General features: G+C 61.1%; 1 protein-coding gene across 9 annotated transcripts in view; it reads right to left on the bottom strand.

The window, feature by feature from the left end:
* The window catches only part of PITPNM2 (phosphatidylinositol transfer protein membrane associated 2), a 122541-nt gene that overhangs the window by 79234 nt on the left and 18272 nt on the right, over positions 1 to 25035 (bottom strand). For 6 of the 9 annotated variants that reach the window (XM_079150445.1, XM_079150454.1, XM_079150453.1 and 3 more), the window contains exon 2: positions 15447 to 15549. The exons of 2 other annotated variants lie outside the window; for them this stretch is intronic. The gene's annotated coding sequence lies outside the window, so the exon portion shown is untranslated. Of the gene's footprint in view, positions 1 to 15446; positions 15550 to 16173; positions 16760 to 25035 lie in introns of those variants that run through there. One more of the 9 variants, XM_079150449.1, reaches the window with a different exon arrangement.

A 25035-nucleotide genomic window follows, 5' to 3' on the forward strand; every position in this document is an offset into this window, starting at 1 on the left:
GCCCTGGACACCCTGGGCAAAACCAGCGGCCACTCTGACATCAGATAAGCTAAGTCCCCCATGGACAGCGAGGCTCCTGCAGGCTGCCACTGGTCAGATCCCCCACCCAGCGTCCTCAGGCAGAGAACGGGTGGTGAGCCAGGCAGTGCAGAGACAGCCGCAGGCATCGGGAGACGGGGCTAGGAGGAGTGGCACAGGGTTAGGCTGCTCACAAGGTCACCCCCTCACTGCCAGGGCCAGGCCGTGGCCACTGGTGGCCTTACAGAAACAGCAGGGGAATCTCCTCTCGCGGTTCTGCCACCTCGCCCCCTGCCGAGGTGCCTGCCATCACAGCAGGATCCCCACCTGACAGCCACTTCATTAGGTGGCCACCTGCGCCCAGCACCGAGCAGGTGCGGCCTCGTGGGGAGTGTAATTCACAGCTACGTGGAGGTGCAGGACCCAGGCTGCTGGAGCTGCTGGCCTCACAGGACACCGCGGCGATCTCACCAGCACTGACAGGGAAAAAGAAGCCGTCATCCCTTCTCCACCGAGGACTCCGCGGTTCTCAGCCTGCAGCAGGCGGGCTGGAGGTAGACGGCAGTCCACTCTGGGCCTCTCCATCACGTAGAGAAGCCAAGGCCTCGGGAGCTAGGGACGCGGGTCCACGTACAGCAGGGAGAAGACCCCCCATGGCCGCGTCCTCTTGCACCCACCTTTCAGGGCAGAGAAGAAGGCCACTGAGGTGTGGGTCAAGGCTCTGACCCGGGGAGAGTCCCCACGGGCGAGGCTCCTCCCTGCTGCCTGGCTCTCTTGCTCTGGATTCTGAGGGATCCTTGCAGCACGGGGGCCCAGCAGCAAACCCCCAGCACTCTGCACCCTGCACTGGTGCACTGGCGAACGAGGCAGAACCCACGCAGAAGCCGCAGACTTTGCTGAGAGCTCTGTGGGCAGCCTCTGGGCCTCAGAACCGGGCCTGGCTCAGGTGGCCCAGCAGAGAGGACACTCCCTCCCTCTCTTTCTATTTTGCAGAGCTGGGAATTGAACCAAGGCCTTGTGCTTGCGAGGCAAGCGCTCTACCAACTGAGCTGTATCCCCAGCCCGACGGCCTATTCTTTGCATAAAGGGACTTCATTCTCCAAAGAGCTCTGCCACACGGCAGCCATAAGCAGGGCTACTGGCCACCCAAGAGTGGACTCAGAGCAAGAGCAAACAAATATTCAACTGCCCTTTCCTAGACTTGGCTGTTATCAGCCAGGCTGGCTCCAGCCTAAGCTCTGTTTCTGGGTCCACGCGTAAGGTTCCTCGGCATGTAAGGTTCCTCCAGGCTTCAGATCTGTTCCTTGGGCTCCCCCGCCTCCTGCTGTCCCCTCCAGCAGAGTCATTTGCCATGGCCAGCCCTCTGCTCAGCTACCAGCTTACCACCTCCCCTGGTCTCCCAAAGAGAAAGAGAGCTACAGGAAACCCCAAAAGGACCTCCCCCTCCAAGTCCCTTCCACTGTCCCGCCTCCCAAGTGGCTGCTTGAGAAAGGACCTCGGAGATCCCTTTCCGGCTCAGCCTCTGGCTCTGTGCCCCCAGCCTCTCTGGGAAGGTGTTCCCGCGGCATAGTCTCTGTGGCATGGTCCCCACCCCCTCCGCCAGAGCAGAACCGTGTTGGAGACGTAAATCACCCTTTAAAACGACACTTGTCATCAAATGTGGTTTATCCATGTGATGGACTGTGACTCAGCCATAGAAAGGAAGTCCCGATCCATGCTACAACATGAATAAGCTTGAAAACACGCTAAGTGACAGACGCCAGACACAGAAGGTCGAGACGGCAGGACTCCATCTTGATGAAATGTCCAGAAGAGGCAAATCCTTGGAGTCAGAGAATAGGTCAGGGGAGGCCAGGGCGGGGTTGGGGGCTGGGGGATAATAATGTCTACAGGCTCTTTTTTGGGGAAATTTACAAAGTTCTAAAATTTGTGATGCTGGTTGCCCAACTCTGAACATTTTTTTTATTTTGGTACTGGGGGTTGAACCCAGGGGGCTTAACCACTAAGCCACATCCCCAGCCCTTTCCTATATTTTATTTAGAGACAGGGTCTCACTGAGTTGCTCAGGCTGGCTTTGAATATGTGATCCTCCTGCCTCAGCCTCCTGAGCCGCTGGGATTACAGGAATGAGCCATTGTCCCTGGCCCAACTCTGAATATTTTTAAAAACATGGAATTGAAGAATTTAAATGGGCGGGTTGCACGGCATCTGTTTTAAACTGCAGGAGATGAACTGACAGACCCTGAACACCCATTTGCAATGGGTGCTGAGGAAGCACAGTTACTGAAGTGGGCCCTGCAGGGGAGTCCCCTCTGCGCTGTAGTTATTGTCCCTTTTCAGGTCCCAGCTGCATCCTAGACAAGCCCTACCAGCACCAGGCATCCAAGCATCTCAAGGGCATGGAGACAGTGGTCAGGAAGGCCGATGCCGGACAGTGGAGTTGGGGGAGTCTGGGGAAGGACACAGAGCCAGGGGACCTGGGCCGGCACCTGACGCTGTCAGAACCCTCAAGCAGAGGCCTTCCTACCTGAGGTCCTAGGATCAGCACCTCCTCTTGGGGACACAGCCTGGGATCCAAGGGAGGGACCACTGTGGGCTAGATCAGTGCAACTGGTGCAAGGGGACAACATGAGAGGTCCAAGCAGGGGCCACAGGGACACAAAGCATCGTCCAGCACTCCAGATTTACCAGGCGGTGGCAGCCGCTTCTGCCACATGGCAGGTCACAAGCTTTCTCTGGTGAGGCTGCCAGCTTGGCCTACTGAGCCAGGTGACTCATTTCAGAAGGACTTGTCTTATTTGGACACTATCAGTCCGGCTAACCAAAGATTTAAATAAAGAAGGTGGCCTTGGCTCAGAGCGATGTGTTTGGTCAGGAGAAAGAAGCTGAAGGACTCCAGGGGTCCCAGAGCCCTGAGAAACCAGTCCAGGTGCTCAGAGAACTCAGGAAGGCTTTCTGGGGGAGGTGACCCTGGCTGGCCCCGTGTCCTCATCTGGTCAAGGCCCATGGGTCCACACTTGTACCCCAGGTTTGTTCTCTGGTGCATCCAGCTCATGCACACAACACTGAGGGCTCTGTCATCTGCTTTGGCCCAGGAAAGCTAGCAGTCCTCTGGGGACATTATCCAAACAGCTGCCTCCAATTCCGGCCTAAAGCCAAGAATCTGGGAAGCTGATGTTTGGAGGAATTCTTCCCCACAGCTCCATAAATCACCGACCTCCCTCTGCACAGACACGTGAGAGGCAGACGGTGCTCCTTCAAAAGCCCAGCTAAAGTAGGGGGAGGCGTGGGGTCCCCGGATCAGCCGAAACCTCCTGACACAGGCTTCCAACAGGGCCCAGAGGGGGAGGCCGTGATAGGCCAGCAGCCTGTGAGGGAGGGAGGTGGCTACACCTTCCTCCAAACCTGCCCCAGACCCCAGTGGGACATGATCCTCCTCCCTCCGCCCCAGGGGGTCGGAAGTGCTAGGGCTTCCTTAGCCTGGCTAAGGGTCTTCAGGAAGGCCCAGAGGAAGAAATGGAAGGTTTTTCAAAGTCTGCCCCAACCTTCTGGTGCAAACACAAAACTAGCTCCCAGAAATCCTAAAAGTGTCTGTCAAATGAATGAAGTCCTGCAAACACGGGTCTGGGCCGCATGCTCAACCCCTTAGATGAGGAAACTGGGCCTGCAGTTACGTGTCCACAGTCATCCAGGTGGACTCTGACATCTGGCCAGAGACCCTCCCTGCAACACACCCAGGGGTGGAGAGGAGGGATGGTGCTCTGGAGACAGCACCAGGCATGGGCTGGGGCCCTCACAAGTCACGCCCTTCCTGAGCCTGGGTTCCCCTTCTGTGCCACCATTTCCTTAAAGGGCAGCCCAATGGGTCAGTGAGACCACGTGTGTTTGCTGACGTGCCTCATTTGGTTCATCTAATCCTAGGCCAGCCGCAGGAGGCCAGCATTTTAGGGCTCCCGTTTTGCCAAGTGACTGGTGGGGAAGCTCAGGGCTGTTCAAGTCCACAGAGCTCAAATCCCAGACTCTGAGACCCAGGATCTCAGCCCCAGCTCCAACCTGCTTCCCGAGCCATGCAAGCCCTGCCGGACCAGAGGTGTGACCAGGAAGAGTGGATGAGGGATCCTGGCCCCAGGGACAGGGAGAGCTGCCCCAGGGTGGTTTCTGTCCCTGGTCTGGGCAGGGGATAGTGGCGGAGGCACAGGAAAGCCTCAAGTTCCCAGGAGCCAGGTGGGCACGATCAGCCTCCCATCTCCTGCTCAGGAAAGGAGGAGAACCCTGCAGCTGCGGGACAGATGTTCCGACGGAGGGGGCCCAGGGAGGCCCAGCACCACTGCTGGCTCAGGACCAGGTCACGCGGAGTCCCTCATGTGCCTCTGGACACGTGTCCCCCCACCTCCAGGGAATCCATTTCCCCACCTAAGAATGGAGCCTGGGGCCCGATGGCCTTTCACTCCAGGAGCAATGGCCCTGCCAATTCTCACACCAGGTCGTCGCCCACAGTGCCCTGTCCCTGGCAAGACCATAGCCACAGAGCCACTCCTGTCTCCACCGTTTACGGGTCCACACCTGCAGAACCACACGCACGAGAATGTTTACACAACCAGACAAACTCCCGGGCGTGCGTGCCCAAGCCTCACATGCAGCTTCCGTGCCCCCTTCTCGGGGAGGGGCTGGAGAGGCCAAGCTGGCAGGCAAGGACCGGAGGGCCCACCCTGAACCTGTGGCAGCAGCCGAGTCACAGAGCCCATGAGGGAGCCCGGGCCAATGCCAGGGAATCCAGACCAGGGACACCACAGGGCCAAGCTTGCTGGACAATCACCCCCCTGGGGACAGGGACAGCCAAGCCAACTGGAACCAAAGGGTCTGCGCTTGGCACAGGCCCCCGTCAGTCTAGCGAAGGGTGTGCTGCACGGCCACCGCAGAAGTCGTTGGCTCCTGGGCACACCCACGGGCGTATCTAACAGGCCCTGTGAAAGGCAGAACCTCAGGTACGCGGCAAAGCAAGATGTCGTGTGCTGTCACCAGGCTGCCCCTCCTCCCTGCCTCCAGCCTGTCACCCACATGAAGTCAGACGGAACTTCTCCTAGTACACACATCAGCGCGTGTCACTCTCCAGATTAAAGCTCAACGCTGCACCGGGCCAAGATGACAAACTCCTTACCCCGTGCACAGGCCTGCGGGGCCGCTGCCTCAGCTCAATCCCCACCAGGCTGTCACACGGGAGCCAGGGTGCCTGCCCGTGCCTCGGTACCTTTGCACAGGCTGCCCCTCTGCCTCCAAGCCAATCCCGCCTGGGTTGCTGAGTGAGCTCAACGCATTCCTGGGGCCCAGCTCACAGGGCAGCACCTCAGGAGCAGAACTCCACCTGCTCCCGAGGGCTTGGCACGTCGCGGGTGTCGCCACTGCCTGTCCCCTCCAGTGGAGCATGAGCAAGAGACTGCGGGCCAGGGACCTGGCTCGTCTTGGCTGTGCTGTGAGCTCGGAGCTCATGCTCAGTTCTGAGTAACAGGTGGGCACGCCGTAGGCAGGCTGCCCCTCAAAAGGCCAAAGTGGCACTTCCTGCACAGGCTTCCCTTTGTCCCCGAAGCTCTGATCACGGGAGGGCGCAGACCCCTCCTCCGATCACCTGCAGCCCACAGGCCTGCCGGGACACTTAATTAGGCACCAGGCCCGCTTGCGCCCCAGCTCTCGGCCCGGCTCCTGGAGGCTCACGAAACGCCACTTGCCAGGACTGGTGGCCGCACAGCAGCGGGAGTTTATTGACGGGCTCACTGGCAGCTATCCTCCCCCCAACAGGACCTCTCGGCCTTCAAGCTCTTCCTCGCCCAGCCCAGCGCAGCCCCAGGTGTCTGCTTCCAGCCAGGAGGCAGCGGAGGGCGGCTGGGGCGGGCATCCAGGGAGGAAGGGAGGTGGAGGCCGGCAAGGAGGGGCAGAAGAAGGGGAAGGAGCCGCGGCAGGCCAGGGACATCTGGAATCCTGCCGCTGCGACTCCAGCCTAAACAAGCAGGCAAGCCAGCCTGGGGCCTCTGGGACAGGCCCGCGCAGCAGAAGGTAAGCAAAGCCAGGCTGCTGTCAGAGGGCGGATCCAGGCCAGGTGGACACAGGGCAAAAGACGCCAGCGCCGGGCTGGCGAAGGCCTCCAGCAGGACCTCCCGCCAGGGCCCCGGAGTCCTCTAGGCCCAGCGAGGCTGGACTGAAGGTGCTGGACTGAAGGTGCTGGACGGCGGCCACCACTGTCAGCACGCCACTCTGCCTGCAGTCCCGCTGTCCCCCAGCCCCTCCTGCCGGGCCACCATCATGTCCCTTCTGTAGGAGACGAAGCACTGCCAAGGCCACACAGGTCAGCAGCGCCCCCGACAGACCAGAGGGCGGAGCGGGCAGCGCCCCCCACTCGGCAGCCCCGCCCCCACCACAGGCACGAGCGCGCGGTCGGTCGGGAGGAAGTGTCTTTGGAGCAGCGTGCAGGGCGCCGGGCCGTGGCTGGGGGTGTTCCAGCGGGTTATTTATAGCCGGCCCCACCGCAGCTCCAGCGCTGCCCGCGCCACTGGGCCTTTTCAATCCGCGTCTATATTTATCGCTCCAAGCCGTTGGGATAATGGCAAGGCCAGAAATAGCCTTGAAGACGTTCACGTGAAGCTGATGGGCAGGTCCCCGGCGCCCGGGCTGACCTCACCCTGACATCTGCCGCTTGGCAGTGGGGAGCGGGAACAGCTGGACAGGGCTGGGGAGGCAGCGCAGCCAGACGGGCACAACGTAATCCCTCTTTCCCCGCCGGCTTCGGCTCTGCAGCGAGGCAGGGGACACATCCCAAAAGATGCACCACAGCTGCCAGGCGGAGGGGAGACCAAAGGTGACTCGGTTTCCTGACGTCAGTGTGCTAATCAGAGCAGCCCGCTCAGCCCAGGGAAAGAGGCAGAACCAGAGGCAGCAGGCACAGGCTCGCGAAAAGCAGGTCACCTGCCCAACGGCGTGCAGAGCCGCCTCCTGCCCTGCCCCCTGCACCTGGACTTGGCACTGGCCAGCGGTGGGGAAGTGGGCGGGGCTCCTGCTCACTTGACCGCTTCCCGCCCCAGGTAGGCGGGAAGATTCAGAGAACCCGGCTGGCGGGGAAGGAGATGCGCAGGGCGAGGGTATGGCGGAGGGCCACTCCTCTCCAGCTTCGGTGTCCAGCTGACAAACACGCCGAGGAAAAAGCAGTCAAAGGGCTCAGCCACCAGAGCCCCCACAAACCTCATTCACACCCCAGCTGTATCACCAGTGGCATGGAGAGCAAGCTACTTGGTGCCCCAGGAGCTTAAAGTCCTTATCCAGGATGCGGTTGGCGTCCTGGCCAGCACTGGTATAATTCTACACCCAAGAGCTCCCAGGCACTCTGAGGTCCCCCCCCCCCCACTGCAAACATGGCTCTCCCCAACCCAAGGGCTCTGGGGAGATGCTCAGGGAGGCCTGGAAGGGGCCAGTGCTCCTGGGGGCAGGGAGGAGCTTCAGAACTAAGTCAAGACCAGGTCCAGGAGCGAGAGAGCCAGTCCAGGGCCATGAGGAGGCCCCATCACAGGAGGGACCTGGCGAGATCAGGAACATGCATGGGGAAGGGGAGGCTCCTGCCTGGTGGTGGCAACACACAGAAGTCGCGGGAAGGGCTGTGGGGTGGGGAGGGACTCTCTGAGTTCAGAGTCTCCATCCTGAGATCAATCAAGTGCGCGTGGGCCTCCCCCTCCCTCACCCCGCCACGTCCTGACCCTGCACTGCAGCGACCTGGAGCGTCTGGGCACTCCCCAGACACCCCGGCATCTTGAGAGTGGAAAGCATCCACGTGCGCCCTTCCCTCTGCTCTCCCCTCCTCTCCTGGTGAACTCCTCCGCACCCGTCAAAGCCCAGCCAAAACGACCTTCCTTCTGTGAAATCCCCCCCCTCGGGCAGCCAACCGCTGCCCACACGCCACACACAATGAGCTCTCATCTGCATCTGTCCCCGCTCCCAGGGGCCTATTCTTCCTCACTGGATGCCACAGCCTGGCGGTGAACATCTGCCAGAGGACAGTGTGGCCCGAGTCCACACTCAGCCAGAGCTGTCATTTTTGGAAAAACAAGAAATCATGGCGAGCAGAGCCTCATACTGGACTCCCTTGGATGACGGGGCAGAAGGCAAGCGTGGCGCTCTCTGAACTGCCCCCACGTTCCTGGGAGACACCAAATGCCGCCAGCTTTGGGACACTGCAGCTCCACTGGGGTCCTGGGGACAGACGAATGGACAAGGAAGCAGTGCACCTTCATGCCTGTGGCGGGTGCCACTCGGACTGGCCACTCCTGTAGCCGCGGGGCTTCCAAGCAGACCTCCCACAGGCTGTGCTGATGCCCCGTGGATCTGGCCAAGGGGTCATCTCCTTGCAAGTGGCCAATCACAGAGCAGGGCCAGGTGCAGAGCAAGCTGAGGACTGGGTTTCAGCTGTGGCGCCAGCTCTGGGGCTTTTCAAGGACTCACACCCTGACGTGCACACGTCTGTGCCCAGAGCTCGCCTGGGGCCTGTTTGGATGCCTGTCCCACCAGAGCTGTCCCAGGGTCCACCTTCGACCTCTCAGAGCCACAGCCACGGCTCCCTGGCGCAGCCCCTGGGTGGGAGAGAGCCACAGGTGTGGGCAGTCAGGAGAGGAGAGCAGTCCAGGGGAAACTCTGCACCTGCTGGATACACGGCTGGCAGATGCACTGGCACCGTGGTATGCGGGACCATCCTGGCTCTGACATTAGACGCCCCTGACAGCTCTGCAGCAAGCCCTAATGTCATCCCCATTCCGTGGAGGGGGAAGCCGCGGCACTGGGCACTGTCCCAGGCAGGGTGGCTCAGCCTGCATCCACCAGCAGTCCTACTAGGGCAGGTATCTGTACTGTGCGCTAAGTGCCTGAGCTAACCCTCTCCTTTGGTCCCTGCCTTTTCAAACCTAGGCCATTTTGGGGAGATCCTTTAATCATTAAAAACAACATACCTGTCACCTAAGATGTGTCCTTCAGTGGGACATCAGATGGGTGGACCCTGGGCTAATCTGAGAGGTGGGGGAAGGGCCCCCGCTGAGACGCCCCCTCCTGCCCCATCTGCCCCAGTCCCCTGACTGGTTGGGCTTCCTGGTTCTGTTAGTGAACGTGGCCACAGAAAAGCAGTAGGGAGCGAACACAGCCTATTTCCCAAGGGTATCTTGTCTGAATGAGAACCGGAGAGAGGGCAGCGCTTGACTGGCAGGCAGAAGGGATGGAGGGACATCAGGCACGGGGCGGAGGTGGAGGCCGCTCTCTGGGGCCCTGGGGGGTCCTTCTTCCCAAGCCCCTCGAAACACTTTCTTTTCACCTGCAGCAGAAGGCAAGCTCGGGCGCGCAGAGGGTGCTTACTCCCCATTAGCCAGTCCAGCTGAGGCCATCCTCCAGCATGGAGTGGGGCAAGCCAGTAAGCTCCCGACCCGGGAAAACGGAAGCCAAGGGGAGAGGGCTGAGTCTGACGGCCCCGACCATGTGGGGCACAACCTGGGCACAGCGTCCAGCCCCAGGTGTCCTGGGGCACATCTACACCCAGGAAACGCTGCAGAGTCCCTGGGCAATGTGTGTTAGAGGCTGCAGCCCGGAGCAGGAGGCAGCGGAACAGAGGGCTGGAGCACAAGGGGAGGGGACTGGGGGACATGGGCCAGGGACGCTGCAGCTGCCTTCCTCAAGGACAGCAAGCTGTCTCTAGTTTCTCTGCTACGCTGCCACGGCCACCCCAGCCTCGGGAGGCCCCAACCACTGGCCTTCCAAAGGATGAGGGGCCCCCAGTACCAAACCTGGCCAGGGTCCCCACTCCTGGTGGCCAGGCCCTGCTCCCCCACCTTTGGTCCTCAGCTGTGTCCTGTGACCACCTAAGCAAAGGGCAGTTCCCGAGGCAGCAGTTTCTAAGCTGTCATCCTCAAGAGTGCGTTTTCTGTGAGCAGGGAAGATGGGAGTCAAATGGCCCAAGGAGAAGTCCAGCGGGATCCATCTTCCTCCTCGGGCCTCTAGCTTCAACGTCCCCCAAGAGAGCAAACACCAGGTCTCCCTCCACCTTCCCTACGCAGCCCTGTGCTGAGGAATCTCCAGGGTGCATCCAGGTCTCCCCCTGCCAAACTGGGAACGGCACAGTGCTGTACCCCGCTGGACACAGAGGGCACCACACAGCCTGTCTTCAGAGCAGCCTTGCAAGCCAACAGCAAGAGTGACCCATCTGCAAAGGGGCCACTGATGGACCCCGAAGGACCTCCCAGCAAGTGGGACGGGGCCAGTCAGTCCTCAGCATTTAAGTGACACAGCTGGAGGGCAGCTACCCAGACCCCACCAGCCTCCTGTGCCAGCTCATGGGGTTTTGCTAATTTTTTTGGTGGGGCTGAGGATTGAACCCAGGGCCGCTCTTGCACTAGCCAAGCACTCTGCCACCGAGCCACACCCCAGCCCCGTGCTTCTGCATTGAGAGACTAAGCCATGGATTAAACAGGCCACGTTGGTGGACCTGGGCCTCCGGCTTGTGCTCGCTCAGTATCTGGTGGCTGCAGAGGGCGTTCAGTGCCTGACCTTGACCAGTTCCCAGCACACACCTCAAACACGGGCTTAGGACCCACCACCCACGCGTGCATGCTGTCTGTCTCCCTGGGACTGTCGGCTCCTTGAGGGCAGGGCTGCCTCACTGTCTCTGGCCTTAAACTTACAGCAGAAGCTCCGTAAACCCTGAATGAATAGTGCTTGGGGACGTCGACTGGGGTCTGGCCAGGACCCCAGATGACATGGAGGCTGCAGCCCAGCTCAGGCCAAATGCTGCCCCAGAGCACCAAGATCCTCGGCTCACAGAGTCTCTGTCTCCTGGCCACAGCACTAAGGGTCACAGGGCTCTGCCTTCTGAACCTTGGACAGCTTCTCCCCCTGGCCCGCAAACCTCCACAGGTCTGGAACCACCTGCTGGTTCAGCTGCAGAAATGTTAGACTCGGATTCCAGAAGCCCAAATCGTGGGCTTGCCATGTGCCTGGAGAGGCAACTTCCTTCATAGGGCCTGCTTCCCCAAGGTTACTTGAAAACTTGGACCCAGAAGATTCCTTTCTTTTTTTGGGGGGGTGGGGGTGGGGGCGGATACTAGGGATTGAACTCAGGGGCACTTGGCCACTGAGCCACATTCCCAAACCATTTTTTATTTTGTATTAAGAGACAGTGTCTCCCTGAGTTGCTTAAGGTCTCCCTGAGTTGCTGAGGCTGGCTTTGAACTTGCGATCCTCCTGCCTCAGCCTCCTGAACCACTGGGACTACAGGCGAGCGCCACCACAGCCAGCCTTAGAAGATTTCTCGGACCCTCCAAGTCCACAAGAACCTTTCTTTAAGCAGGGACAACTCAATGCCCAGTGAGTCTTTCAGGCTCTACCTTTATAACAGAGCTAGAACTCAACACCTTCATGCCCTGTCCCCTGCGCCCCATTCCCTGCCAGCAGCCAGCTTGGTCTAGGTACCCACCAACTCCTGCTGTCACGATCGTTTCCCCTGGTCTCCCTGCTTCCTCTCTGCACCCCATCCTTATTTAACACAGTAGCCAGAGGCCATCCCTTCAAAGTACAAACTGGATACCAGCCCTTGGCTTCAGCAGCTTCACGCCACTCAGAGTTAAGGCCCTGCTCCATCCAGGCCCACCTAATTCTCTGACCTCCTCCCCTGGTACCCTTCCCCTCACTTACTCCAGCTTCTTGAGCAGCCCCAGCTCCTGCCTCAGGGCCTTTGCACAGGCTGTCTCCTCTGCCCAAATATTATTCCCCGGGGGACCTTCCTGGCTCTTTCCCTCCCCTCCTTCGGGCCTTTGCGTCATTGTCCCTTCTTGGGTGGTCTTCTCTTCTCCTGCTTTGTTTAGCTTTGATCATCATCTGACATCTGTTTTACTGCCTGTTGGTTTATTGTTTGTGGAATTTTTAATGGCTGGTCACACACTTGGATCCACTGAGGGGTCACTCATACCGCTGAAGTGAACACAGCAGAGCTCCACAACCCTCCAGCTTGAATGTGTCCTCTCGGGAATTCCTCGCTCTGGACACTCTCCAGGAATAAAAGCGATTGTACGTCTTTAAGTTGGTGACGACTGAAAGAAAAGAACCACTCACTCTCTGCTTGAGAGAAACGGCGGGCAGACCTTCCCCTACGAGGCAAGGCGTTCAAGGAACAGGAGGCGAACAGGGGCGGGCAGCCCCACCATACTGCTTGCCCTCACACGCATTTGCACACGAAAAGCCAGGCCCAGGAGGGACAGAGGCATGGACCAGGCACATTCTGAACGGTGTGCACGCAAGGCGCGGCGGCTCAGGAACAGGCTGGTCCCCAGCCCCCAGGTGGACGCCGCCGCCCACCCTCTCCTTCCCACTCTTGGCCTGTGGGCGGCCAGCTTGCCATGAAAGTCAGTGCAGTGATTCTCACTGACCCTCCGCGTCAGCCCTGTCTGATTTCCGTCCCGCTGGGGCTGAGGCGGGAGGCTGAGGCCAGAGGCTGAGGCCAGACCGGGGAGGGGGCTGGGAGCAGGGAGAAGGGGTCGGAGTCGAGGGTCAAGTCAGGACCTGGAGAGGGGAGCAAGACAACAGAGCTGGGCTGGCCATGGCCAGGGCCACCAGGCCCCACCCAGCTCTCCCGCCAGAGCTCAGAACAACGCCCCTGCCCTCAGGGGCCTCAGGGCAGCGTCCTGCTCCACAGCCCCTGCGCTTAGGTCCCCTCTCCATGGCCTCCCTCCGCGCTGGGTGGGCTGCCTTCTAACCCTACCTCCCCTCCTAACCAGGCCTAGGCCGGCTGCCAGGCGGGACAGGGAGGAGGGAGGGAAGGCTCAGGCCAGCCAAGGGCTGCGGGGTGGCGGAGGTGCATGGCCACCTGGGGCCAGGACTCCTTCCAGGGTCAGGCCAGGCGGGGAGCCTGTGTCCCTTGCTGCTGTGAGCAGAGGCCCTGCCCAAGTCCTCAGCTCTCTTTCTTCTCAGGAGACAGCCACCTTGACAAGGCCTGTCATGGAGACAATGGCCGGAAGCGCCCCTCCCTGCATGAGCCCCGGGAGTCCGGAAGGAAGCCACTGCCTGCGCCCCAGACCCTCCCTGCTGTGCTCTGCCACAAGGACACGGAGGAGCAGGGCAGGGCCAGGAGCTGGCCCAGCTGCCCAGAAGGGCGAGGCCTTGGACTTGAGGGCAGTGCCGAGGACGGGGTTCTCCCGGACGGGGACCCCTTCACTGAGGTCGACCCTCTCTCTGGGAGTCAGGCAGATGCAGACAATGGCCATGCTGAGCCGAGAGACACAAGAGCTGCCCCTGCCCCCATGCCGCCCGCTGGCCTGCCTGCCCTCAGGAAGGGAGGTCCCGACTTCCTCTGGAGAACCAGACTTGCCTAAACACAAACCCTGGGGCTCCTCGGGCTCTTCCCTCCTCACCCCCACGGAGGGGAGGCCGGGGGGTGGGGGGTGGTTCACGTTCTCAGTCGCCCCTGCCGAGGGCTGCCTCTCTCTTCCTCCTGTCCAGAACTTGGTGGCCTCTATGCCCACCATGGCCACCAGTTCCCAGAGAGAAGCCGGCAGGGGGTGATCCTGACTGCCCTGCTAGGCGCCTGCCATGGTGGCACACGGTGCCAAGAATTCTGTCAGAGGAGCCGCAGGGCCTGCGACCATGCAGAGGAGGAGGGGCGGCCAGCGCGGGTCAGGGGCCTGCACAGAGCTTTAGAGATAAGGAGGTGTTTGAAATGGGGCTGCAAGGGAGGCAGGAACCTGACAGGCAGGGGAGGAAACGGGGCCCTGAGGACCCGGAGCAGGGCCAGCAAAGCGCAGAACGCACAGGGCACCAGCTCCAGGCCGTGGGGACTCCTGTCTGCCCGGGCACAGCCGCGCCCCTGGCACCTGAGGGCAATACCCAGCGTGCCAAGTATTCAGTAAACATTCAATAAACGTTTGCAGGGTAAGTGAATGGAGCCGAGAAGGCCTTGAGGACGCTTGGGACACTTGTGGGTCCCAGCAAGGCCCTCCAGGGGAAGCAGGCACAGGATGTCCCCTCTGCAGCCCCCGCCTCTGGAATGCAGCTCTGAGCAGAGGAGCCCCTTCCTGTAAGAGGAAACAGGAAGCCAGGCTTGCTGGGCAGCGTCCCTGGGAGCAGCGAGTTCAGGCCCCAGGGCCCTGCCTTAAGTCGGAGGCCAAGGCCCGGGCACGGGCACGGGACAGAGCCCTGGAGAAGCCTGGAGGGGCCTGAGCCTTACTACGCCCCCGCCCCCCGCAGCTGAGACACCTCGGAGAGTGAATTAAAGCAAAACAAAAGCAAAGGCACAACACAGCACCCGCCCTCCTTCACACTTGAGCTTTTCACAGCAAGGGAAGAGGGTGCGCAGTCAGGAGGAGAACACAGCCCGACGGAGACCAGCTGGAGGCAGCTCGCTCGCCCCACCAGAGGCAGCCCGGGGCCCTGGGCGCCCTGCCGCTTCCCCAGAGAGGAAGGGAGGCGCAGGAGGGCAGGAGCCAGACTGCAGGCCAGGGCTGGGCCTGGACCTGAACCAAGGACCCCCTGCGTCAGGGGCTGAACTTGGAAATTCGGGCCACATGCTTTGGAGTTCAGACCTGGGGTCCGATTCCAATCCCAGCGTGACCATGAGCCCGACACCTGCCATCCCTGTGACATAGGACCCCAGTAGCCACAGGCTAGCATTGATGGTGCATTTAAAGGCCACAGCCCAGCCCCACGCAGCAGAGGTTAGGGACGGAAGCTGCCCTCCCCTCCCCACTTCCTAAGCTTCCCTGGATGGAAGACCCAGCTGCTGGGACCCCAAGGCTCCCTGTGGCCGACGAGTATCCAGGGGCAGGGCGCAGGGGAGTCCTGGAGACAAAAAGAAACCACTTCTCCTGTTCTACCCACCAAAGGGCTTGGCAGGAACGAAGGGCAGGGAGGGGCACAGGAAATGGAATAGACCAGCTGCGGGGGCGGCAGGGCAGAGGCACAGGGCACAGGCCTCCGAGTTCCGTCTCCAGTCCCCAGGCCGGCTTTCCTCGGTGGGAATGAGTGCCCAGAGGGACAGTGCCTGTGACAACTCCCGTGCTGGCTTCTGGGCCACTGACCGCAGCCTGTGGGCAACAGGCCAGGCTGGACCCCGTGCTCCTTTCTGGAAGGAGCCACCCTCTTAAACTCCTGCCAGGGTCCTGGTGGGCGCAGCACAGGGCAGAAGTGGCAAAGAGCCACCCAGGGTGCCATCAAATCTGGAATCTAGAAGTACCAGACACAGGATGTGGATCCTTCCTATTTGGGGAAGATAAGCTAATATTTGCAAGAAGCATAATCACTGAACACAACCGACCCCGCGTGGATCAGACGGTCAGGATTTCAAGGAAGGAAGGCAACGGCGACGAGCTCTGTACACCTGACCCTCAAAGGCCAGGAGGCTGGTCCCTGTGCGGGCGCATGGGCCTTACCTGCAGGTCTGAGTGGCTCCGTCGATGTCCCTGCCACTGGAGGAGGGAAGGATCAGTAGGTCCGCAGAAGAGTGTCGGGGACCAGGACACACGTGCCAGCATCCTGCAGGGAGAAGCCCAACGGGAGGGCGGTGAGACGCGGGGCTTCTGATCACCAGTGCTGATCCGCAGGGAGGTGGGCAAAGCCAATCTCACCCCGAGCAATGGCGTGCAGCCCGGGTCCCCATGGAACAAGAGGGTAGAACAGGGGACGTCTGACTGAGGGGGTCTCCATTTTACAAAGCGACCGAGTCCAGGATCTTCCAAGGAGCAAGCTCCTGACTTGGAACTGGTGATGGATGCATCCCACCATTGCCCCCAGGGCTGAGGAAAGTGCCAGGAGCTGGACGCCTCGGCCATACATACAGCTGCCTTCCTACAGTGGCCACTGCAGCTCTCTGGCTCCGGACTGGGGGTGGGGGTGGGGGAACTGGAAAACCGGACAAAGCAAGAGGTCAGCAAGGGACCCCTGCCCAGAGTGCTGGGTCAGAAGATGCAGGACCTCCAGCTGGACAGTGTGGGATGGGACACCCGCTCTGCCAGCACCGAGGCCAAGATGAGCGCACAGTGGAACTGCAAGAGAAAGGGACCTCCGGGAACTCCCAGATGCCACCAAAGCTACCACCCAGCCTGGGGCTCCAGCCTGGGGGACCCAGGGACCCTGCAAGACGTATTGGAACCCCTGTACCTATGTGCAGGGAGCAGGCAGCAGCCTGGAAGGCCCCGGAAGACCATGGCAGGAAGGCAGCTCCCCTGCAGGCTGTGGGCTCTGGGATGGGTCCAGGAACTTAAGTCCTTGCAAGTCCTGGGCAGCCCTGCTTTACGGGCTCAGACAGCCATCTGTGCCCCTAAGGGGAGCGCAGGTCTCGCAGGTGCACGCAAACCCAAGTGGAATTGAATGGAGGCTCGGAATGACAAAGTGATCAACCGCCAGCGAGCAGCACAGACGCAGAGCCGGAGCAGCGAGCGGAGGGAATGGGCGGCGGAGCCGCGTGCAGCGTGCGCGCAGTGGGCGGTGCGGGAACCGGCTTCACACCCACCTCCGCCGCCCACGCGCCAGGGAAGCCGCAGCCAGCGCTGCAAACGACTTCAGGGACCCAGAGCACCCAGGCTCCTCGGCCGCCCGCCCGCCCCTGCCCTCCCCTCCAGGGCCACGCGTCGCGTGGACCCCGCACAACAAAGCCCCCGGTTCCCAGAGTGGCCCTGCCGAGGGTGTCCCGCCCCCTGCTCTGGTGCCTCTGCAGATCCCTCCGCCCGGCTGCCCGGGGTCACTGCCACACCCCCAGCACGACCCGGGGGCGGAGTGCCCCCCCTTGCAGAATGAGGGCTCTCCATGTGACACCGGACGGAGGGCGAGCCCCCTCCACAACTCGGCCGCCTCCGTGGCGGAGAAGGTCAGCGTGACTCACGCCCAGCAGATGCAGGTCCGCAGGGGCGAGGAGGAAAAAGGCAAAGGGGCCGAGGGGAGTGTGCTTCGACCCGAAGGATTTTTAAAGTTCGGTAAGCGAAGGCAGCTCTGGCTGAGCCAGCAGCAACGCCACTGCAGCGACGTGCAACCTGCTACCTGTGGACGGGACCTCCCCTCCGGTGACCTCCCACATCAAGTCCACACCCTGAGGGGAAACGGAAAACCACAAGGAGAGCGGGGGCAGGTGTGGCCAAGGTCCCGGGCAGGGGTCTGCAACACCCCCAGTCTTGCTGAGCCAGGAACTAAAAGAAAGCCCCCCACCGCTTTGAGCTTCACATCTGCACCTTCACTGTGCCTCCGGAGGACGGGGAGAGTCGCAAAGAGAAAACCAACAGAAACGGCCTCCAGAGGAGACCCACAGAAGTCGCAATTGCTTTCCTAAACATTTTTCAGCTCCCTGGTGCTGTTTCAGGCGGTGGAAGGGAACTAGTGAGTGAATGTCTCTCTGTACGATTTCTATTAATAGCCTATCAGTCTCTCCTCATCCCCACTAAATAAATGTCAAACAAACACTTAAAGAATACCGGCTTGACGGGGCGCCAAGCTGCGGAGCCTGCCCAGCCTCCGCGTGTCTCCAGCTGGCCCTGGCTGGGAGCGCAAGTTCCAAGCGAGTGGGTGGTGACATGGAGTGAAGGCTGCTGTCCCCATCCCTGGTGGACATGGAGCCTGAGGCGGGCCGTGCCTGTGGTAGGTGCAGACCACAGACCGGGGCCCTGGGCTCCTGAGTCTGTAAAACTGAGATATCACTCACACACCCTAAGATTTGCCCTTTGCCCTTTCAAAGCGAACAATTCAGCGGTTATTGGTCGATTTCCAAGGTTGTGCGGCCACCAGCCCCATTCACATCTGAAATATTTCATCACCCCTAAGAGAAACCCTGTGCCCATGATCAGCCATTTCTCATCCTCCCATCTCCAGCCCCTGGCAAGCACCAATCTGCTTTCTGTCTCTAGGGATCTGCCTCTTCTGGACTCCTCAGTCCGTATTCTGTATCTCTTTGGCATTATGGACCCACAGGTGCCTTTTGTGTCTGGCTTCTTCCACTTAGCGTTATGCTTTCAGTTCTGGCCTGTGACACACAGTAGTAACTCACTCTTTTTAACGGCCAAGTAATATTCCGCTGTGTGCACAGGCCACGTTCTGTTTCTCTACCTGTCTGCTGTGGGATGCTGGGTTCTTTCTACCTTTGGCTGTTGTGAATAAAGCTGATGAGAACCGTTGTGAACAAGATTTTCTGCGGACGTATGGTCTCCACTCTTTTGAGTATATACCTGGGAGTTCCTAATCAAAAAAAAAAATATGTTGCTGAATTTAAATCAAGAAATCCACGTGCATTGTGAAAACTCTCAAAACTGAAGAGTGAGTGGCCCTCTTGTCCTAGGCCGAGAGGCAAATTCCAGTTCTACCTAATCCTGCATACACACCCCCCATTGTAAAACACACAGTGCCCGGGAGCCAGATCAGGCCAGAGTCAGCCTCACCATGCCAGGGAAGGGCATGGGGCACTGCTGGCGTCCTGTGTCTACCCTGGTCAGCACTGTGCCCTGGGAAACCACGAGGCCCGGAGAGGCAACCAAGCCGAGGCGGCAAGGACGCCTGCAGGTGGACAGGGCACACCTGGTCTGCCACACCCTGGCTCCGAGGACTGAGCAGCACTGAGCCTCTGGGGACTCAGTTTCCTCGTCTGAGGGGCAGGGGACACTGCACCTACCCCACAGGATTCAAGAGTCCAGGAGCCAATGAAAGTGACTGCCTGGTGCCCTGCCCAGCCTACGTGAGTCCTCGAGGGTGGCTGCCGCTGTCCTGTCCTGCTCCTCCACTGCTTGAGCTGACCCTGCTTCCTCACCAGGAAGTAGGCACCTCCAGGCCCATGAGACCTCCAGGTGGGGTCCAGCGTGCAGGGGGCGCAGGGCCAGAATGGCTGCCCCTCAGGCCCTCCTGGGAGCTGATCTCCACCCGCCCTCTCATCAAGAACAGCTCTGGGCCTCCCCCGGCACTGCCCGCCCACGGGCCAAGGGAAGGGCCTGCCACCAGACCCCGTGGGGGAGGCTGGCTGCCCTTCTCCCTGCTGACCCTACAGCTTCTTCCCTCTACTGCTGACAAGCACGCTGCTCTTTCCCAAGCCCAGACCGCTGGAGGCAGAGGGTCCCCCGGAGGCCTGGGCTGAGGGCCCTGCAGTGCCAGTGGTGCAGAAGTTCAGAGGGTGAGGCGGGAAGGGCTCTTCTCTCCCAGCAGGTGGGTGGCAGAGCCTGGAAGCTGAAACCTGACCTGGGGCAGCAGGGCCGGGGCGGGAGCCGGGCAGTGCTTGCTCGAGTGTGCGGGAGTTCACAGGGGGAGACGGCAAGTGCACAAGCGTGCACACGCATAACAAGAAGGAGAAATTCTTAGCCTACAGCAGTTGGTAGCATTATGTAAAATCCCGAGCCCACAAAAATATCATTTGGATGATAAAAAGTTAAATTTAGCCAAGTACAGAGTGACTAATACTATGAGGGAGAGGCAGCACCCCCAGTTGCCTGGAGCTGATACAGCTGGCTTTTAGCAACTTTTGACAAGTAACCAGGGCCTGGTGCAGCACAGAATAACAGGTTATGTAACGCGAGGCGCTGGCTGCAGCCACGCCAGAGCAGGGCCGCTGCGGTCTGCTCGGGAGGCAACAGCTGGGGCTGTGGCTGCAGCTCCGCCCGGGCTGCTCCGCGGGACCCTGCGCGTTCCGGAAAGTTCCTGAGGCCTCCATGGCAGAGCCAGGCCTCGGTCAGGTCTGCATGAGCAGGTGGGTGGGGATCCTTCAGGCCTCCAGTGGCCACGCCCCCTGAATCCAGCTTGACCACCAACCTGAGTGGGCTGGAATGACACTGTGCCAGCTTGGTGCCCAAGCCCCAGGATGCCCTGGCTGAGAGCTGAGAGCAGGCACACCCACAGGTGTCTCTCGCCACGCGCACGGCCGCGGAAGGGCAGGACCGCCCAGGTGCCTGTGCGTGGCCGGCAGAGCCTGGTCCCCTAACCCGGCCTGCTGACCTTTGGGGGAAGGGAGTTCCGACCCTGCTGCAGTGCAGACGTCCGCCGGGCAGCGGTGCCAATGGGCAAGGGTTTCAGTGTTCTGTGCGAGGAAGTCCCGTGGATGGTGGTGGCGGCTGCTTGGTGGTGTGGATGCGCTTGGATGCCACTTGGCTGTACGTTTAAAAATGGCTAAGTGGTCTTTTTCCTGCCACGTATATTTTCATCACAGTAAAAGAAATTAAGGGGAAAGGGTGGAAAGTGGTGGATGCTGGACGCTTCCGCGTCTCTGCTCTGGGGGAACAGCGGCCACCTCAGAAGCCACCCGCCTGGAGGCCACAGAACCCTGAGGGGCCCAGCCCACAGCCCGGCAGCTGCGGCCACGTGCAGGCATCGCCTCGCCAGCCACTGGAGCAGGGCACCTTGGAAATGCCTGGCCAGCCCAAGGCAAGCGGTCCCGGCTGACACCGTGAACAGAGAGGCTCGATCCCCACCAAGCCCTGTCCAAACTGCCATGCCACCAGCAAGGCCAGGAGCCCGGCTGTGCAGGTGGAGATGCGCCCTCAGGCTCTGCAGGGCCGTGGAACGGGAGACCTTTCGCGCTCACACCTGGGTCACTGAGAGGAGAGACTGACTTCCTGCTCCCCACGTCCCGGGGTGGCTGCTGGAAGGAAGCTGGTGCTGAAGTTCACCAGCCGCCGAGGCCAGAACCTCTCCACAGACCCCCTCTGAGGACTCGGCCATCCGCCCGTCAGCCCAGGCCACGGCGTCACGGCCAGACTCCCCATCACCCTGACCGGGCAGGAACCCGCACGCTGGGCAGACGTGGACGGGACTCCCTGTGTGCCATTGGGGGTCCCTGGTGTGGGGTTGGGAGCAGCGTTCCAGCTGGCCTGGCCAGGCCTTGGTCTCCCCTCCTGCAGATGAGGAGGGGGCTGGGTGGTCTCTGAAAGGCCTGTAGTTGTGACAGAAGGGAATATGGACACGTAGCCCAAGCCCCGAGCCAAATCCAGGACGTGCATCCAGTCACGAGGCAGATGCGCTGGCCGGGACCCTCGTGAAGACCTTTGGAGCCCTCTCCGTGTCCTTCGTGAACTGTTCATCCGCGCCACTCCGTCTGGCCTGGTCCAACTGCCTCTTCCTAAGTCACACTTTTAGTCCCCAGGAGCTAAGAGAGGCCCTGGGATCAGAGGACACCACTGTCAGGCCCAGGCCCCTGGCCCCACACTGTCCTCCACGTGCACCCTCCTGCCCGCACCTGCTGACGGACAGATCCAGTGGGGGACTCCAGGGGAGCTCCAGGGACAGTGCAACCACAATAGGAGGAGTCCACGTCACTGATTCACTGCCTGAGGCCACCGTGACCACCCGCCCAGCATCCAGCTCAGCAACTACAGGAGTGAAGAGCACTCGTTGCCTATCTGATCCATTCGCTGAGTCAGTACTACACAGCAGAGTCGTGAAAGGAACAGCAGAGGTACGCCAGGCCCCGTCTTGGAACCACCAGGGTACTGACGTTCCAGGGCAGTCAACTCTGGATGGTTCTGCACGCAGCAATCCCACACGAAGCAGACAGCCCGAGCCTGCTCGTGCTGTTCAAGTCCACCTGCTCCCGGAAACCTTATGATGCAGGCGCACTCCTTGCCCCCACCTTGAACTAGAGATGAACAGAGAAACCGAAAGAGGAAGAAAAATCTATGCTAAGGCGCCCACCTGAGGAAGATCTATAAGCAAATGAGTAAAAAAATCCCAGCTGTGAGCTTCCTACTAGGCAAAGCAAAGAGGGAAATAAGCTGGGTCAGCCCACTCTCCCCCACAGGGAAGCGGGGTGGGTCTTGCAAGGTGAGCGGTCCACAGCGGGGCCCAGGCAGCGGAGACCACGAGACCACCAAGACCACTGTGCTTCACAAGCCGCCCACTGGGGCCTGGCCGGCTCTGGCTGGAGAGCTCCTTGGTGGGTGAGCTCCTTATGCTCGTTAATGTGAGCGCGCAGCACCGATAATGACGGGAAATATTTACACACCGTGCCGCACGGGTTGTTTGGACCATCTGGCTACTGGATGCGGCGTGTTGGCAAACACATGGCCCTTCCACGAGCACTCAGCGCTGGCGGGCACAGGCTGCAGGGACCCAGCCCCGGGTCCCTGCCACCCTCCACCAGTGAGCCAGTGGAGAGCAGAGCTCTCCGCCCCCATGCCTGAGCCACGGGGCAGCTGGCAGGACGGTCTGTCCAGGCGGAGGGCTCCCCAGTGACCTCGGGCTGCTGGGAGACCTCGGGGACTCTGTCCCCAGCTGGTCTCTGCATGCTTCGTCGCGCTCCAGCAGGACTCGGGCATGGTGGGGGCAGCACGGTGGCCTGCGTGCTGCCCAGGTGAGAGCGTCCGGCTCCCGGCCTCCGCCGAGTCCCGGGCTTCCGTCGTTCCTCGGGCGGATGCCAGACCCTTTTTCTTCTCTTTCTCTTTCTCAGCGCGGGGTGCAGGGTGGGTCGTTTTACTGTCACCCTCTTCCCTTGCGTAAAGAGGAAAGTCCCCTTTGGAGCCTGTTCTGAAGTAGCAATTTTCTTAATGAGCAGCAGATGCTGGCCACCCACTGAGGAGGCTGCGTCCCTCGGATGGCCATGGAGAGTGGAGCGCGCGTCCCCATCCCTGCAGGGCGGCCGGGCCCACGGAGCAGGCCTGGCCCCACTTCTGTCACACAGGCGCCCGCAGGGTCTCTTCCTGGCTCCTGCTCGGATTTAGAAGGGCCCAACTTCAGTGCTCGGGGCCTGGGGACGAAAGGACTAGGAGCCTGCATCTGCCCCCTGGAGCCTCGGGCTGTCAGATGACCACGGGCCCCAGGCAGCTTCCTGAGTGCGGACGCCCCGGCCCAGCTCAGGGGCTCAGACCCCACCGCGGGTCGCCGGCCGTCCCTGGACTAGTGGAGCGAGGCCCACACCTATGGACAGAGGAGGGCGACTGAAGCCAGAGCCCTGGGCCAGCCGGGCGGGAGGCTGAGTTCACAGCCACGCCTGGGCGACTGACGGCTTTCACTCGCCGCACCTCACCGGGGCGCGGGCCGCCCGGGGGCCAGGCCACGTCTCCACGAAGGCCCTTCTTCCCAGTCAGAAGCCGAGCGCCCGCTTCCCGAGGGCCACGCACCCGCTCTTCCTGCAGATGCCTGAGCCCGGGAGGAGGAAAATGCCAGCGAGGCCACATCAGGTCAGGTGCTTCAGCCGTGCTGGCTCCAAAACATCCGCAGCCACTGGGGACGCACTCGTTAAAACAGAGGAAAGTGACGCCCCAGAGTGGACACAGTGGACCTGGGCCTCCCCGGCCGCACCACAGGGTCTCAGGCCACAGAGCCATGGCCGGCCCCACCCAAGCTCCCTCCGGCTCTGGCCCCAGACCCAGGGAGCAGGCCGGCAGCTCCAGGCCAGCCCGGCTCTCAGCAGTTCCAGGTGAACTGAGGCCACTGTCCCCAAAGCTCCAGTCACGGCCTTCACCCCGCCTCCTCGTGGGCTCCTGCTGACGTGAGGCCACAGCGACTGTGGCCGTGCGGGGTTCAGGAGACCTGCCCCGGCCAGGCTGGGTGCGTCGCCAACACCACCGCCATCCAGAAGGGCTCCTGCCCAGCGCTAGGCCCGCTGCCCCTGCCCTGCCAGCCCGGCACCTCTGCGCGCGGCAGCTCGGTAGCGTGAACATCCAGCTGGGAAAACGACTTTGCCATTCCAGTCTGTGAAGTTCTGCGGAGCTTCCTCCTGGACGCCTCTGGGTCCCCCTACACATGGCTCCCGGGACCTCTGACCAGGTCAGCCCTGCGGCATCCAGAAAGCAGCTGTGATGGACAAGGGGACAGAGGCGGGGCAAGGCGGCTTCTGCCTACTGGCGCCTCCCACCTGGAAGGACCACCTGACCACAGTCTGAAGGTGAGCGTCCAAACTCCACAGCCGCCCCCATCCTGCCCACACAGGCACCCCACAGCCACCCTGGCCAGGGAGGAGCTGCTCCAGATTCGCATTTCACTGAAAAGCTCTTGCTCGCCTGGGGTTCTGAGGTCAAAAGCCGCTGGCACTCACACTAACCAGGACTGCAGGCTGGCACCACCTCGCAGAGGGCGAGCTAGCCGTCGCTGTCACCAGCAAAAAGGAACTCACCCGCTGACCGGGCACCTCCACCTCGGGAACCAGAACCACATTCCGCCACTGCAAGACCGCATCTGCATGAGAACCCACCTGCTCCAGGACCACCCGACAGCATGCCTGCCGCCTCCTCTCTCTAGCACCCAAGACTCCACCAACGGGGAACTGGCTCATCAAACGGGGGACACCCATCCACAGGACGCCAGGCCCATCCCCATCATTAGAAGAACCAGGCAATGCCAGCTGGGCACGGCGGTGCACACCTGTGATTCCAGGGACCTGGGAGGCCGAGGCAGGAGGATCGCAAGTTCGAGGCCAGCCTCGGCAACTTAGTGAGAGCCTGCCTCAAAATAAAAAATAAAGGGGCTGGGGATGTGGCTCAGTGTAAAGCACCCCTGGGTTTAATCCCCAGTACCAGAAATTTTAAAAAGAAGGGGAAAGAAAAGGAAGCCGCGGTTGAACCAGGCAACTCCACTGAACCAACAGGAGCCGTCTCTGGGATCCACGTGCAGACGCACAGCCGCAAGCAGCTGTTTGTGCTGGTTTTTTTTTTTTTTTTTTTTTTTTAAGTGATACACGTTCACATATGCAGAGACTCCCCCAGAAGGAACTCACGCAAACCCAGCAACCGTGTCTGGGAGCAAAGTCGAGCCTCTGAAGGTGAAGCAGCAGGAAGCCTGTGGGGCCCCTTCCCTGAGGTGCCAGGCCAGGGCGCTACTCACCCAGACCACGTGCCAAGGGTGCTCAGGGCCCCGACTGCGCACCTCATCCCCTCCCTGTAACCTGTACCTTTGATCCACCTGGCGCGCCTTGCCGGGAACCAGCGCCGGGCCACGCGACTGGCCTTCTGAAGGCTTTTAGCAAATGAAAGACCGAGTGAGTGGAAGCTGCGAGTGCGTATTGAAGGTGCGCGTCCCAAAAGCCGCCAGCGAGGGCAGAGGGCAGAGCTACCGGGCGAGTCAGCGTCC

The sequence above is a fragment of the Sciurus vulgaris genome (genome assembly GCF_902686455.1).
Source record: "Sciurus vulgaris genome assembly, chromosome: 8".
NCBI classification, from domain to species: domain Eukaryota; kingdom Metazoa; phylum Chordata; class Mammalia; order Rodentia; family Sciuridae; genus Sciurus; species Sciurus vulgaris.